Source organism: Protopterus annectens, chromosome 2.part0 (genome assembly GCF_019279795.1).
Source record: "Protopterus annectens isolate FY-2018-M chromosome 2.part0, PAN1.0, whole genome shotgun sequence".
NCBI classification, from domain to species: domain Eukaryota; kingdom Metazoa; phylum Chordata; order Ceratodontiformes; family Protopteridae; genus Protopterus; species Protopterus annectens.
In genome coordinates this window covers 367,646,855-367,664,354 of record NC_056728.1, presented here as the reverse complement: position 1 = coordinate 367,664,354, position 17,500 = coordinate 367,646,855, and the positions used below count along the sequence as shown (strand labels likewise).

The 17,500-nt window shown below is 37.3% G+C and overlaps 1 non-coding gene across 1 annotated transcript; it reads right to left on the bottom strand.

The window, feature by feature from the left end:
* Window positions 1-15,716: 15,716 nt before the first annotated feature.
* Window positions 15,717-15,819, bottom strand: LOC122793820. Its single transcript, XR_006363549.1, has one exon. It is a non-coding gene; the product is annotated as a U6 spliceosomal RNA (small nuclear RNA).
* Window positions 15,820-17,500: the final 1,681 nt, after the last annotated feature.

Below are 17,500 nucleotides of genomic sequence, written 5' to 3'. Positions count from 1 at the left end.
TTTCCACATTCATGATCTGTAGCTTCTGTAGCAATTAAAACATTAGCCACTTAAACAACCAACAAATGCAGTTTCGGTGGGTAGATTTTGCAAACATTATTGCAATAGCATAGTTTTCAAAACTGCTGATCCTTGTCAGTATACTAATTTCTATTTATGCAAAATTTGCAAGGTCTTCAACATATCCTAAAGGACTTTGTTTGATAACATTCTGGTGGACCTAGCAGTACAGTTTGGTGCAGTACTAGTGCAGTAACAAAAGTTCTAGACATGGATCCGTATGTCGGACATCCTGGAGATGGTACAACATGTGGCTGGTACTTAAAATCTACATATAGCACTCCTGTTAAATGAGAAGATTAAAGTAATTGAGCTGCTCATGAGTGTTCATTGAAACACTGAAGCTAAAATTCTTGGCATCTAGAAATGAGGATGATATCCAGAATATAACAGCTATGACCATATAACATTTATGTAACCCACTGCCTCCCTATGTATGGCACATCTGCAACAGACCAGTCCTATTGCGGAAGGTCAGCAGTCAATAGTCTCACAGCTCTAAGCTAAGACTGGTGATTTATAAAACAGAAAGTCACAACAAATCTATACTTGCTTTGTTGAAAAGAAGGCTTGGATGAGCATGACACTTGGCATATCTACAAAACCATCTCACTAAGTTGTTTAGCTGGCCATAATAAATTATAGTGAAACATACACACAGAGCCCTAAAACCTTCCCCATGAATTAGACAATTACCTACACAAGTAATTTTTAGACTTTTATATTACTCAGACAAGGAAAGATCCTAAAAATGTAAGAGAGTGAAAATTTTAGTACAGAGAACCAGGAAGTCAACCTTGCCCAGAGTTTCCCAAAGGAGGTGGAAGAGAAGCACAAATCTTTTACTTATTTATACAAACTATGCTTCAGGAATGAGTTCCACTACAGTGTTTTTTTTTTCTGCAGTGCCCAAATTGTAATTGCAAGGATCTTGGAGACACTTTGATTCAGTCAGAATGTCACTTACTTCCCTGCAGCAGTTATCAGTCTTGCACTTAAGCCCACAACAACACTAGATGATTCTTCTTCCAAAGCCTGTAACATCCTTCTGTAGGACCAATGTAAATTATCCACTGCACCCAGGAAATTTGCAGCAATGCTTCATTTTCTAGTAAGTAACTTGGAGAACAGTCATCATCAGCAACAAAGACAATATGAGCAAAGGATTCAGGAGTGCAGGTGAGTGACCTAAGAAAGAAGTGTTCAGTTTTCTATTTCCAACTGAAACAGCCATGAAGTACTTATCATGATGGATGCCCAAAAGATGGCTATTTCAGAAAATTATAAAGACACAAATCAAGATTAAGTGAAATGCAATCAGGTAGAGGCATGTAAGATAAAATCTATTCATTACTTTTTGCAAGTTTTTCAAGTAAAGAAGACAAGAACAAAATATTGCAAATGGGGAACTCTAGTAAAAAAAATGACCATATAAATGCGTTCATGTGTATCCTTAATAGCAACCCAAGGTAGCTGCACCCAGAGCACATTCTTTATCCTACTGAAACATCTTGTTTATGTGGAAGGACTAAGTGCTTCTTAGACAATGAGTATACATACATAGTATAAATGAGCTTCACAATTATAATTTTAATTAGTATTTAAATTAGAAGTATTACAGCATTCAGGTATGATACAGTACTAGTGACTATGTCTATTGGTAAAGTTCTTGCAGCTGAGCATTGCCTACCAAACCTAGTGCTGTGACACAGTTGACATTAGGTAAGTCAAACTACAGAGTTAAAAGAAATAAAACCTCTTAAGCTCATATTGCATTCAAAGCAGATATAGTGGGGAGAACCCTGGAGTTTTTTTCTCATATAGTCTTTTTCTTCTTCTTCTTCTTCTTCCGGCTTTTCCCTGTTAGGGGTCACCACAGTGGATTACCTGTTCGCTCATGAAGTAAAGGTTATAAATTTACAAAATCAGGAGGAGGGGTTTAGGATATAAGCTTGATTACTGGTTAATCTCCCAGGTTTAGCTGAGGTCAGTGGACCAAATAACTATAAGCCCCTGCCCTCTAAGCAATTGCATAGGGGTTTATATTGTCTTTAATAACTTTAAAGCAGAATATAAATGGTCAATGCAGTGAAGACCAGACCCACTAATTCTATAAAACCGAGAGTCCATGTAGTATCTACAGCAAGTTCATACCAAGTGATTGAACTCAAATTCGCTGGACTTGATGCCTATCTTCTGTTAGAAGGAGAGCTACAAATTATTTATAAAGTATGCAAGTTCAAACACCACCACCAATTTTAAGAAAAATGAGATGCATGGATCTTTAAAAATAAAGATGAAGGATTTATTCAGTAAAAGTTAGATATCCTTGTTTAAAAGGGCTAACATTATTAAGAAGAATTGGCTAGTCAAAACGTCATTAACCATAGCCTTGGATTAGTTACCCCAATTATGTTTATGGAGGGTGGAGTTAAAAACATCAACATTATTTGGAAAACATAACATGTTCCTAGCATTCTGACTTAAAACCTGTCAGAGATCCCAATCCAAGAAACTAAGATATGTGGCCAGCTCATCAGTTCTTCTGAGACAATAAACAAATTCTTCAAGGAATGCAATGCCAAGTTACATGCTAACAAAAAATCTAAACGTCACTTCAATAATTAGACTTATCTGAACTAGTTAAGAAGCATGTACACATTTATATTATCTAAAAAAGGCACTGCTTTCTTGTTTTCTTTGCCAGCCCTATTGTAAGTGAGCAAGTTTCAGATTTAATTAATATAATCATCAGTAGTAAAGCAGTGGGAACATATTGTATCAAGGTGAGTTTCTATACACTGTTAAGATATGAATTGAGGTCTCCACTCCTCAGGCTATTCAAAGAAATTTTCAAAGCTGCCCTCTACATCCACCGACCAGGAAGAGACAGAACAAGGAATGAAAACTCTAGACCAGTCTCCTTCATTAACAACAAAGCAAAAATGTATGCTAGAACACTGGGTACAAGATAAAAATCTCTGAAACTAAAACTAATACATCCTGTTCAAGTAAATTTCATAGAGGTTCACAGACTATCTTAGAGCTCTTACTTCATAAAAGCATGTATTATGGCATTTGAATATATGAGCTACAACTATTCTCATCAATTTCAAGAAAGTCTTTGATTCAATATTTTGAAACTATCTATGCATTGTTTATTCAGTTATTAAGGACATTAAAGCCCTTAACCCTCTTTCCCTCTGTAAAGGTCATAGAAAGAACTAGAGTTTGAGAGCCTTTTCAACTGTATAAGGTATGCTGTCATCTGTTCTTTTACTATTGGCAATAGTGCTATTTAAGCAGTAGCTTCACACCTCCCCAATAGAAGGCAGTTACATCTTTCTTAATGTTGAAATGTACATTGTACTCTCTGAATGATGATGCTATCATTCTAACAGAAGAATTGAACAAAGACATTCTTACTGATTAAGGAAATGCTGGACAAATGTTATGAGTTCTCTGTACTCATGACAAAGAATGACAGAGCTGAGTTCTTCACCATGAGTAAAATGTCTCAAGATTTGATGCAACTTGCGACTGATGTAATCCCTCCCCTTAAAATATGTGGAAGTTCTGTTACATCAATCAGACCACTACACTGTACATATTTTGGAGAAACATTCCTACTTTCAGGCCTGTACATATTTTTGGAGGTGTGCCCCCTTTTCCCAGCTCAATATACCCTTTTACCTAATTTTTTGAATTTCCCTTATCACACATGATTGTTTAATCTGTCCAGTACACAGAAAACCACACCCCATGATCAACACACTAGTGGTAACAATAATTTAGAGAAAGAAGAGGAACATCTTATATGTCTCTTTTTCAAAAGCAAAAAAAAAAAAAACGTGTAGCAGAAATTTGCAAAGCAGTTCATTAAAGCCTGCAGATTTTACAATCTTTAATAATGTGCTTATGTTCTCCATCATTTTTGACACTTTCTGTTTTTTTTTAATATAAATTTCTGACTAGTATCCCACTTTCCCAGTAGAAGTGGGAAGAGATGTGTACTATATGGTATTCAGATGTTATGCTAATTACATGTCAAGATTTTTGACTGGGTGTACCTACTTTTCAGGAGCCTTTGTACCTATTTTCACTGTCAGTAGTTTGAGAAATATGAAGCTTTTGCATCTCTTATGTGCTTGAAATAACCAAATTACCGAAGAGTCAAACATACATAAAAGTCTATACCTGGAGAATGATGCATTTTCTCTTATTGGGTCATATTAGTGTTTTGAAAATGATACTTAGCCCTAAAGCTTTCTGTATTTACACACACACACACACACACACACACACACACACGCACGTGCACGCATGCACGTGCACACACGCGCACACACACACACACACACACACACACACACACACACACTCCCCTAACCATGAAAGAAGGTAATAAAACTACAGAAATTGCTTTTGAAATTCATGGGGGTGGCAAGAAGAAGAACATTTCTTACTACAGGTCCACTGGAAAAGAAGTGCAGGTTTCCTAGATCATAGGATGCTGAATTTACATTTATATAAGATTATTGCTGTACTCCACAATGTCATTCTACTTTGGGCAAAACTTAAGGCAAGCATCATAGTGAACAATTCACAACCAGCTATTTGCTGAAATATGAAATGGTCCAGAAAGGTACTCTACCTATAGCACAATTTGTATGTTTTCAAAGAAGCCATTAACAAGGTATTCAAAATCATGGATGTTCAATGTATAAAGAGTTCACATATAAGCAGTTAGGGTCAACTTGAATTAAAGACTGGCACATCCTCATTAGGGTAGACTGAATGGATAAATAATGGCATTGTATTTGTTTCTCAGTTTATTTGTACTGTGTAAACATTGCCACAATAATATTTTTTTTCAGCTACAGACCAAATATGATTTGTATTCCTCAAGAAATTTTCTGATATTACTTTCAGATACACCATGCTCTTTTTAAATTTTCGCATGAGTGGACAGGTGATCTGCTGTGGCAAACCCTAACCAGGAAAAGCCGAAAGAAGAAGTGTAGCAAGACTTAGCCCTCCACCACTGGTGGAGAGCATAAATGGATTCCTAAATACCAGCCTCACAGTAATACAAAACAAGGTTTCGCCCATACACCACATCCAGAGTAGCACCAATGTATGGAAAAACTCACTCATCTGTGGAGAGATTTATGAATATATATGAGCAGGATCTGTGATCAAAGGGCACACATCCTCAGATAAACTACAAGAGACACCTGTGCATCTCTCAAAGTTGTATGAGCATGTGCTAAAATATTTTCATGGTAGCTATCAGACTTCTATCAGCTGAGGAGACAAGGAAGCAGACAGTTATTACACATTGTGTGCCTGCCAATATGTTACAGAGAGTGCTGGTGTAACCTTGAGGGAGGCAGTAGCTACTGTGATAAAAGGTTGTCTACTACAAATATGTGTGTGTGGATTCTATTAAAATTCACCTGAAACAAGTAATCTTTTCCCCACTACACAAATGTGGCTAACACTAATCCTGGTCACAATGATATTAGACTGATGTAAAATTGAAGTTATGAAATTTTTCTGTCACATATTTAAACATACTTTTGAAAAAATACAATGGAATGTTAGTAGTATTCAGAAAACCCAAGACAAGAAAAATAATCTCCTCATATTCTTGAGTAAGATACATGCAACTTCTACACTCTGCAACATTTATCACAGACATTGGCATTTTCATTTTGTTAACAATCCTGTTATATTGGATACATAGCTCTGATTTGTGATTTGCTATGCTGTTTGAAAAGTAGAGTTATGACACTGTATGCTGTTATACACCCAGTTAAAAACTGATTACTACTCAAATAAGACTGTTAGTATTTTTAAAGCACTTTACTGTTATTATGCAATATTAATCTTGTTCTGGCTATGAAATTAAAATGAATAACATTATGCAGCTTTACCTGGCATGCACTGAGAGCGTATTTCCACTGGGTCATTTTCAGCATTTACTAAGTGAATTTTCACTAAAGCAACTATTTGCCCTTCAGGTAGGATTGAGGCACATATTGATATCCCTAGAAACAGTGTAACCCACTTGTAACCTATCCAATATATATGTATTTGTTCCAAACACCAATTTGATTAAAATGTGATTAAAATTCAGTGAACCACTGTCTTTACAGAGCTCTTTGCTGAAAAAAACTTTCTTTACAACTGCCTTGGACTACAACCTTTGGAGCATGGGATGTCAGCTCTATAAATGTCCACAGAGTGGTAGAAATGGAAAAGGGTGGTACTTTCATAACCCACCAAAACAGGGTCTTGTAGAGTGGTCACCAAACATTGCTCCTCAGGGCTTGTAGGTTTTGAGACAAGTGTTGTATAACTGTAATGATTAAATAGCAGCAAAGATTCAGCATTTAAAAAAAACACACACAAGTAAGGACCTGTGGCCAGTCTAAAATAGCACACTCTTCTATCCTTTACATAATGCGTCCCTTCATATCTCACTAAAGTAGAACCAAGGCAGTACAAACTAAAGACTGTAAAAAGTTAAAAAAATGCAGATATTCAACATAGAAATCCTCAATTAATTCAGTGAAAAACAAGTGCCAAAACAGTGGATATGGTAATGTAAGTCTTGGCTTTTGTAGGGATTAACAGAAACCAGCAACACTCTTCTTCTCAAGAAGCATGGTCCCTAAACTTTGCCAAACACCTCAGGCACAGAGATTCAAATTTTAAACAAGCTATGCCTCCAGTGAATCAAATAAAGGCACAATAAAACTTACACCAACATAGCATTGCACCTATTCTCCCCTTCTTGAATCTTCCTTCCTAATCCTCCTTACATAACATATTCATCTCATCTACTTTCTTCTTCCGCTTTTCTCATATGTTCATCCTCAGTCTCCTCATTATACATTGACCAGTCTCTGCTTCAATACCCAACTGCTCCTACAACCTTTCCAAAGGGATGTGGTCTTCCATCTTTCTTGCTTCCCACAGAGCTAAAATATGTTTAATTTCATCTTTCTCTCATTTCCATACTGCATCACAGATACCTCTACTTGATAGTCACTTAACTCATCTTGTACATTCACACTTCCTACCCCCTGCCCCTTATCACCTCCATCTCCACATTTATTTTGTTAGGAAAACAGGTGGTCTTATCTACCCCACCATACACCCTACACTTAAAGCTCCCCTTAATATTTACCTCATTGTGCTATACTTTCCAGGATAGATTATCATTTACAAAACCATTAATCACTGGGCTACATTAACTGCAGTAGTATTATTAGTGAAACTGGGTATTCTGCATCAAGCATATTTCACAAGTGCTCTAAGTCTGTCCTTATTTATTATTTTCCTCCCCCCCCCACAATAAACCTTTTAGTTATATCTCCCCAGATACTTATCCTTAGATGAAGCAAGGAAATGTCTATGTATGGAACCAATCAATGTATCATTACTCATATAACTGCTATTCTTTCTCATAATGTGTGTGTCCTACAGACTCATTTAAACAGGAGTCCTCCTATTTTGCTTTTTAACTCCCCTCAAAGTTTTTTTTTCAGTTTCCTTTACAGTTGTAAGCATCCTTATCCCTATATTCTAATCTCTTCCCAGTGACAATGGAAGATGGACCAATCATCTTTACTCCTTGTCCAATTTCAGTGTTGTGAATGATACCTAGGCTTTCTCTCCTTACCAATCTGCAAAAATACCTATAACACTTGTGACAATATCTACTCTACATTCTGAAGTAACAACATAAAATCATCCACAAATAATCTCACACTGTTTTGGAAACCTTTATTACCCACCCAGGTGTAATTTTGTTTCAGTTTTTGTGCTAACTTAGCAATCACCAAAATAAATAGCCACAATGACAGGAGAAATCATGTATCATCTTTTTTTCCTACTAGACTGCCACCAAGAACTCCATGTTAACTCTGATCCACACTCCATTCCCTTCACTCCCTTTAATGTAAGTCCATGCCTCACTACCTTGCCACTGGATCTGGAACATAAAATTCCATCAGTATCAATTGAAATGTTCTGGATATCAATTAACATTATAATAGCCTACCATTCCCCCATCCTACAAAATTCATTAACAATTTCCAAAGATCTTTTGATGAAATATTTTCACAAACTAAGTCTAGGAACTACCATCATTGCAAACCTTGTATATATTTTCATGTTGCTATTGCAAAAGAGATAACTTGGTTGTCTACTGAGTCCTTCTTCCCCTTTCCTTTAAAAAATGCTACCATTTCCACTCGCCCCATTGATTCCAGCACTCTTTCCTATCCCCCTATGCTGTTAAACAGATTAAGCACTTTCTTAGCAATTCCCAGTCTCAACTTTTTTTTTTAAATAAATCTATGGAAAGCCATTTGGTTTCCTTCCTCACATTTTTGCTTTCTTATACGAGCCATTATTCACCACTGCCGTTACTTTCTTGTCTCCTATTTACCTATTTACCCCCTTCAGTCTCCTTGTCTTAATGCTGACTCCTCTATTTCAGTGAACATATTTCCCTTCATCTCTCTCCCTCATCCTGTACTAGTCCATGTAAAATATTCAAACTATTCATTTGTTGCATTATTGCTAGTTAATTGTCTCCCTTCCTTTTAGTTAAAACATGTTACCCAAGCCTGCTTTCTCTGATCTTTTAACTTACACCAGGAAGTTAGGCTCTACATTTGTTCTGTTTATCCACAGCACTCCCCTCAGTTTTTGCATGCGACTGGGTTTCCTCCAAATGTTGCAGTTCTTCCCTTAAATGCTTAATTTGAAACCCATTTCCTTCATCAACATCCTCTATTCCCTTAATAAAAGTCCCATTATCTCCTTTACCCAACTCATCCTTGCCCTTCCTGCTGCCCTTTATACCTTCTTAAAAATGTTTTATTAAAATGTTTCTTATTGCCCCTTTGCATCTCATAATTTCAGCCCTCCAGGCTTCATTGATGCCATCCCACAAATTCGCCCCTAGTTTATTGTATGCCATCTTGATTTATGCTAGCACCTTTCACTCTGTATTCTTCAAGCACTTCATTTGATCTTCACCATTCCATTTCCCTGGATTTTAGTGCTAACTTTCCATCAGTTCCCTACCTCACTTCCATGCCATCCTCACCAATATGCAGTCTGCAATCATTTTCCTGAATCTAAACCTCCTTTTCAGGATCAGTTTAATAGCATACATCTTTTCATTCCTACTGAAAGTAGACTGCCATTCCTTCTCCTACTTCTCTCTCCATGCATCATACAACACCAGCCTCTTCATCCCTGACTTTAGGTTCCACTGACTGTTAGCAAGAAATTCTAATATCCTGCACACTCCACCTAAATCTGAATAAATTTAACTCCACAGTCCTTGGCATACATACCTACAACGTTTCCTGTTGTTGTCTACACAATGGCCATAATATGAGCCCATGACAAACCCTTAACTGTTATATGTTCCTCTACACATCACCCCCTGAGCCTCCTGTGTTTTTTTCTGAACTCCATCCTGCCTCTTGAAGAATATACCTGCTCCTCATTTATTTCTTTCACCATTAATTCTATGCCTACCCATTTAATATCGATTTTCCTCTAAATTCGCCATCACTTTCCTACAGTTTCAGCTGCTGTATAAAGTTTCCACACTTACTTCTGTCCGTCTTCCTCCCTTTCATAATTTGACTATTTATTCCTTATATATTACATATCGCTATCCTCCAGCCCCAGACCTAACCATCTCCCCTACAGAGCTATGTACCTGTTGGTGTACCCACCTAGCACATCCAAAGGCCCACCCAATAACATTAGGCTTATGCAGCTTTTGCATATGTGCCATACAGCTAACATCTACCTAACTCCCCAGGTTCATCCCTAATTCCAAAGAACTTCCCTAGTTGTCTACTATCCTAACCATGCCTATGATGTCCTCAACTATTCCTGTCTCATTACTACCCCAGGTGTTTTGCCTCTAATAACTCCTGTATTCCATTTTCTCTTCCTTTACTTGTTTACCTAACAGTTTATAGATTCATAGATAAGTACTAAACTAGTTGCACTTGCAGGCCATTTTAAGCCTGGCCATTTTCCCTCTTGGTGCTTGAATTAACCTACCCCATTTAGTGTTACGTTGACCTTTCCCATCCCATGGTTGATGAGTATATATTATCCCTAGTGAGATAACTGGCATCATACTATACAAAATTTGAGGGGACCCATGTGTGAGATAAAGCAATTTTGTGCTGCCTTTGTGCATTAATACAGGGGGCAGTCTTGTAGGTAAATTTTCTGTTTCCCATCCATAGAATCAAGCTGTGCTTGAATGGGGACAGGGATGAGATTTGTTTTATAGCAGCAGCATTCTCTGTAAGCTATAGTTATCACTCCCAAACTGTTCTGTTGATATTGCAGAAGAGTTTAGACTCCCCTAGACTGAGTATTTCTGATATAATTCTAAAATTCAGTAAATCCATCAGTATTGGGTTGGAGAATGTCTTGTATGCCAGACTCAGGTGACCTCTTAGCATTATGTAGGATATCGAGTATAGTGGCAGGGCTTTGAGTCAGTCCATGTATGACATATTGCTTTATCCTTGGATCTTTTAGTACGATACATCTGTGGGCATTCTAGTTGTTGCATGTGTCTGGAAAGATGCATGCCAATGGGGACATTTTACTCAATGGCTGGCCTAATAAAGGCTGAGCAAAGGGGGACAATGACATCCCTAAATTTAAATGCAATCTCTTTGCTTATAAATTGTGCAATATAGAAGTACTCTCTTATGGCAATGGACACATATTGGTTGAAAGTTAGGTCACTGTCCACCTATGTTCCCAGATACCAAACAATTTGGTCATCTCTTATGAGTATATTGTCAATGTGGTAGTTTCTTGGGGTGGATGACTTCCCAAAGGATGCAATAATTAATTTTTTGTCATTTAGTTTAGGTCCATGATTTTGGCACCAGTTATTTATCTGGGACAAGCCACTGGGACAAACCTTCCTGCAGGATGGTTAAGTCATTTGGGGAGTCAGTGATTGCTTCTAGCTTGAAAAATTAGTTAGCCAGAGCCTATTGATATTTGCTTTTACTTCAGGTAAATATATTCCAAACAGGATGCCAAACTCAATTACTTTACTGCATACCAACCATATGTTTTCTCTGTTTGATTTATGGAGCTGACAGCTGTTAACCTTTATTCACTGCCTTCATTAGGAACTTCCAATTCCAACTTCCTGATTTAACTATATTCAAAATTATATGCCTACTTTTCTGTAAATGACCCTGAAGCCCATTTATACTGTGTGTCACCCTCAGTGCTGGTGTCACAAACTAGTATATAGCATGAATGTATAATAATCTAAGTGCATCTAAGAGTCTTGGACTGTTAAATTAATCTCATTATCATTTAATTTATTAACTTGCCCCTGGCACACTCTTAAGGAATGGCTACCCTTCACTTTTACTACTGTGAATCATGTATTAGCATAGTCAAATGTCCCTAAGGTTTACCAAACACAACACAATTATATGTCACTCACCCCTCACCTGTTTCTGCAAATCTTTTAAATGTCCTTTACATTAGTCAGCATTTTCCAAACTATACTCATATCTCCTCTTTAACAACATTATAGCATATGACATACACTGACAGTTTGAAAACAATCACTATAATTGTCATATCCAGTTGGCTATACATTTCAAATGCCTACATAAACATAGAAACACTGTGAAAATAAAACATCACACCCTATATTTAAATGGGTAGCTCACAGCTACTTCTCAGCCATGGTCTGTATGAGACTTAGTAGAGGGACAGGGCTGTTAGCCTATCGGTATAGGACAGGTGTTTGAGACCCTGGATTTTCCTGGTCAGGTACCTCTGAGGTCTCTCCAACTGCTGCATGTGCTTGGCAAGGTACATGCCGAAGGGGGCATTGTACTCAATAATGGATCTGATAAGGGAGGAGTACAGGGATGTTATGCCCTCCTTGTTCCTGTATGAAATACCCTTATTTATGAGGTGGGCCATGTAGAAAGCTTGCCGTACAACAGAGGCGATGTGGTGGTCAAAAGTGAGGTTGCCATCATCCTAAGTGCCCAAGTTCTTCGCAACTGATTGCCTGCATAGTACGTTGTTATTAATGTGAAAATAAGTGGGGATGCCATTTTCCCCAAAGGGGATAATGATGTATTTCTTGGCATTCAGTTTGAGGCTATGCTTCTGGCATTAGTCATTAATGTTGGTAAGGCCCTCTTGGAAGATGTTCACATCACTAGGGGAATTTTATACAGCATCCAGCTTGCAGTCATCTGCAAACTTGGTCAGTCACAGACCACTGGTTTTGGCTTGCACCTCAGAAAAGTATATCCCAAACAGTGAAGGCCCCAAGACCAATCCTTGGGATACATTGCTCATTAGGGGTCTACTACTGGGAGAGTTTATCTATTATGCCTAAGTGAGGATTGGGGTCAACGGCTTTGGCTAGGTCATGGTATGTGGTGTGCACCATCTTTTTCTTGTCCATAGCTTTAGTGATTGTTTTAAAGAAATCGACCAAGTTTAACAGGCATGACCTCCCTTTGACAAAACCAAACTGTGTGGGGTCAAGCGTTTGGAGGTTGCCAATGTCCTTGTTTATAAGGTTCATTCAAACTAGTTGGCTAAATCTTTTAAATGTTTTTCTTTAACACAGCGACACAACCAGAATGGAAATATAAACTTTTTTATTTAAATATGTAAAACATAGCTGTTAACCAAACCATAGCTGTTACCCAAATGTGTTAAGTATCTTTCTGGTACAAAGGCCCCTGCTAGTATAGTCCTTCTTCTGAGATTATTGTGATCAGGGCAGCTAACTCGACTTGCAGGATCTGAGCAGGAAGCACTTTTTCTCATCAGGTTTAATTTTCCATTCTCTGACATATCTGACCTCTCCTTCTTGTCGTCTTCCTTTTTCTCATCACTTTCTTCTGCCTGTATCCATTCATCATTATCTTCATCCATGACAGCTCTGCTGTCTCCTAACCTTATCCAGCAAATAGATGTTTTTAGGTGATGCCTTTACCTTACCCGATCATCTGACCTTATGTCCCTGCCCACTCTGACTGGAAGCTTGGTCACAATCTAACTGGCTCAGATCAACGTGCAGAATGGCATCATTACTCCATGCACAGGGATCATCCTCCCACCCCACAATCTCTCACCATTTCAGCCTCGATCATACTTTGTTGCTGTGTTGCCATACTCCTCCTTCATTCCCTTCTTCCATTTTGACTATATTTTCTTCTCTACTCCCTCCAATCAGTGGATGCTAGCTTTCATGACCTCTTTGAAAAATGGGACTGCGTCCTCCAAAATGTATAAAACATGAGCCTTATCATACACTTTTTTATTTAACATAGCAGGGCCTACAAAATGCACCACCACCACCACCTCTGCTTGCTGTATATGCTACATGGCTACAGCCACTTTGGTAAACTAGTACTGAAAATCCTTTACCACCTTATCCTTTGCACTATTGAGTCTCAACGTTTTTTCCTCTAAGCAGTCTGCCTCAGCTCTTTTTAAATGGCTATGAAATAATGTCTGTTTTTCTGACATTGATAATCAGTCAGTCTCTCTACTCTGCACATTTTAATTTGTGGGCCCAGCCCCCATTTTCTCTAATTAAGGCAATGAAAAAGTTCTACACATATTTTAATATGCGCCTTACCTCCATCCCTTTTACCAGACCATTAATGTGAACAGTTTCCAAGTGGGACCTGTTCTTTATGCCATCAATCACTTTTTTAATGTTTTTGCCCTTATGTTGGCCAGCCATCCACTCATTCAGACAGTAACCTGTCTTGGGAGGCATCTTTCATGCAGCCGTAAGGATGCTTAGTATTCTTGCTGGCCATCATCACAGCTATGTAAGTTTCTTCTTGATTTTGTGACTAAACTCATTCCTTTTAGTGATATGAATACTATGAACACTTGTACCACCACAAGTGCTACCTTTACTTCACTTCTCTGTGCAGGCTTGCTGCTCAACATACACTAAAAAGATATACCATTACTAGCCTGGGCAGCTACATGTATGCCTTTCCCAACACTGGTTTCCAGTTTGATAACAGGACTCTGCTCTTCAGCCAAGGCCTTGTCATTTGAACAGTGGTGTCAGGCTGGAGGAAGCCACCATCCAAAACAGGCATGTCCATTTTCTCTGCCTGCAGTCAAGCACCTGAACTGATAGTTGAACTCCAGATACATGGGTTACTATCAAGGCTTTATCCCTCAATTTGACCAGCAGCAGCAGCAGCAGCACATCAAGATTTTTTTGTAAGTTATAATAGCCCTTCTCTCTTTTAATATACTACTGCCCCCACTTTACTGACTTTGGGCTACTACAACCTCTCACTGAATGCTTAACAAAACTCTCAGTTGCTTGCATTTTCTCCAGAAAGCCATAATTGTATCCAATTTACAATGTTTAATCATGAATTTCTCTTCTATATCATATGTTTCAAACTTCCAGCTTTTACTGCTATGACACTATACTAGGGCCTTCACATTACATTCCTTTCTGTATACACCTCCCCCTCCTAACTGCAACATTTCAGGGTTAAATCCCTACTGTGTTGCCATCTTGGCATATTATTGAACACAAATTGTTTAAACTGTCACACAAATTGCAGTTAAAATGCTGTTTTGATGTGAATAACTGTGAAGTTGATACAGATGTTTCTGAAAATTATTTGTTTTATTCTTGTGATTCTGTAAATGTTTGGGATGATGAATTGGACAGTAACACCAACCATAATGCATATTGTTTGCTCAATACATCAGGTATCAAATATAGAAGCAATTTTATACTTTCTTTTAGTAATGAGAATGTAAGAAATTTTATGGCTATGTTGTGCTTCTCTGTGGAACAGATTTATAATGAATTTAGACACAGCAAGTCTTCTGTTTGTTATAATTTAACTAAATCTGAATGGACAGCATTAAACAAATTGGTAGATAGTAAACATTTGATTATAAAACCAGCGGACAAGGGAAACAAAATTGTGATTTTTACACTATAAACAATATCTTAAAATGTGTAACTCACATTTACATGATACCAATGTGTATAAGGTTGCTAACATTGCAAATTATCAAAAGGCATTAAAACAATATGGGGCTTTGTTAAAGAAAGGACAACGACTAGGCGATTTAACTAAGGAGGATGTTAACAAAAGGTTGAACATAGATAAATGCACTATGGCTACTTTTTATTGGTTACCGAAGCTACATAAAAATGGGGTAGATCCCATAGGTAGACCTATAGCGGCGGCAACTAATTACTTTTTACACAATATTGGTATTGTTATACATGAATATTTATTGTGTTATGTACAGCGGCTGGATTCTTATATTAAAGACACCTTTGATTTTCTAAATAAAATTATGGAAATTAGTTGGAATTCTAGATTTTACTGGGTGACTTTAGATGTCACCAGTCTGTACACTAATATTAAGCACATGGATTGTATTATAGGTTCATAGATTAGTACTAAGCAAACTGCTCTTGCAAGCCATTTTAAGCCTAGCCAGTTATCCCTTGTTAGACTCAAACCCTGTACCTTGTGTTTGTAAGACAAACACCTTAACCATTAGGCCACCCTCCCAACCCTAATATGGAGCACTTCACAAATTTGTGTGTCATTCTTGCACAGGGGCCATGCTAATCTTCTCTGTATCGTTCCAATTTTAGTATATGTGCTGTCAAAGCAAGCTTCGCATTCCATTTTGGAGGACTGTTCCTTATCAAGTTATATTAGTGAATGGGTAGAATTCATTTTAAGAAATAACTATTTTTCTTTCAATGAATATATATTTCATCAGTTACAAGGCACAGCTATGGGGGCACCTTTTGCCCCCTCTTATGTCAATTTGTTTATGTCCTTGTTTGAGAAGAAAATATATTTATCAGCATTACTTCTTTAAGAAATATGTAATAAAATACTATAGATACATTGATTATCTCAATTTTATATGTCAGTATGATATAGAGATAGTTCAAGATTTTGTGGCAGATTTACAACATAATGAATACAATTTATCTTTTGATGGCCTTCAAACTGGTAAAGAAGTAGACTTTTTGGATGTACACTTGGTAGGTACAGAAAGAAATGAAACTCTTACTTCTGTATTTAGAAAATTTCAGGATGGGGGACAATTTCTACATGGTTCTAGTTTTCACCCTATATATTTAATTGATTCTTTACAGTATGGGGAACTGTTACAACTGCATAGAATTTGTAACAATAAAGGAGATTTATCTAAGGCAGTTCTATCTACCTCTAAAATGTTTTTGAAGAGAGGCTATTCATTTTCTACTATTTTTGATGCTTTGGATAAAATTTATGATTACTATAAGTCTAAAAATAATAAATATAATCATATGAGAAATGTATATAGTAGTAGAAATGTACAACTACAAAATAATGTTCATAGGATCATAGGTAGGTACTACGCTATCTGCCCGAAGGCATTTATAAGCCTAGCCAGAATGTGATGGCTTTCGCTGCCCCCTTAGATTAGTTCCCTGTGCCTCTGTCCAGCAGATCCATTGACGTGATCCCTTGGGTAAACTTTCTTTTTCACATCCACTTGTCAAGGTTTCTCTTGAAGAGGGTTAGCGAGGAGCTCTATCTAATGTAGATTGGAATCTTGTTCCAGAGCATGGGAAGTGTTTGGGACAGTAATCTATCCCTTCAGCACATCCTATTTATTGTTGTGGTGAGGTTTAGATCCCTGGAACGTGTGGCTCGAGGAGATATGGTTTTCTTTAGGTGGGGCATGTCCATCAATTCTGGGTTGGACATGGCCTTGTATGTCAGGCAGAGTGTATGTGGTGATGACATATAATGCTCTTAGTGAACAGATACAGCAACAGATTAAATATTATTGGAAATTCTTGACAAGGGAAGAAAAATCAAGAAAGCTATTTAACCATCATCCTGTTTTTTTCATTTAAAAAGGGAACCATCCTGGCTGATAAATTGGTAAAATTATACTTTATTGCCCCTGTAGAAAGTGTTATAATAAATCCATTACTGAGAGGAACTTACCCCTGTGGTAAATGCAATGTTTGTGAGTTGGTTGTTCAAACTTTTGATAAAATTGGAAATAATAATTTTAATTTGTCAGGGAATTTTTCATATGTTACTGAAGGAATTGTGTATGCTTTATGCTGTCCATGTAAATTGATATATATATAGGTGAGACCAAGAGAATGTTTAAGTGTCATTTGCAGGAACATGTCAGAGACATTAAAAAATGTAAAACAGAAAGTTCTATTGCTGTCCATTTTAAAGAATGTCACAATAGTGACTATAAACTACTGCAGGCAACTGTTTTAGAAAAACTTTTGTGAAATTATGAGATGAGGAAATGTTAAAAGAGCAATTGT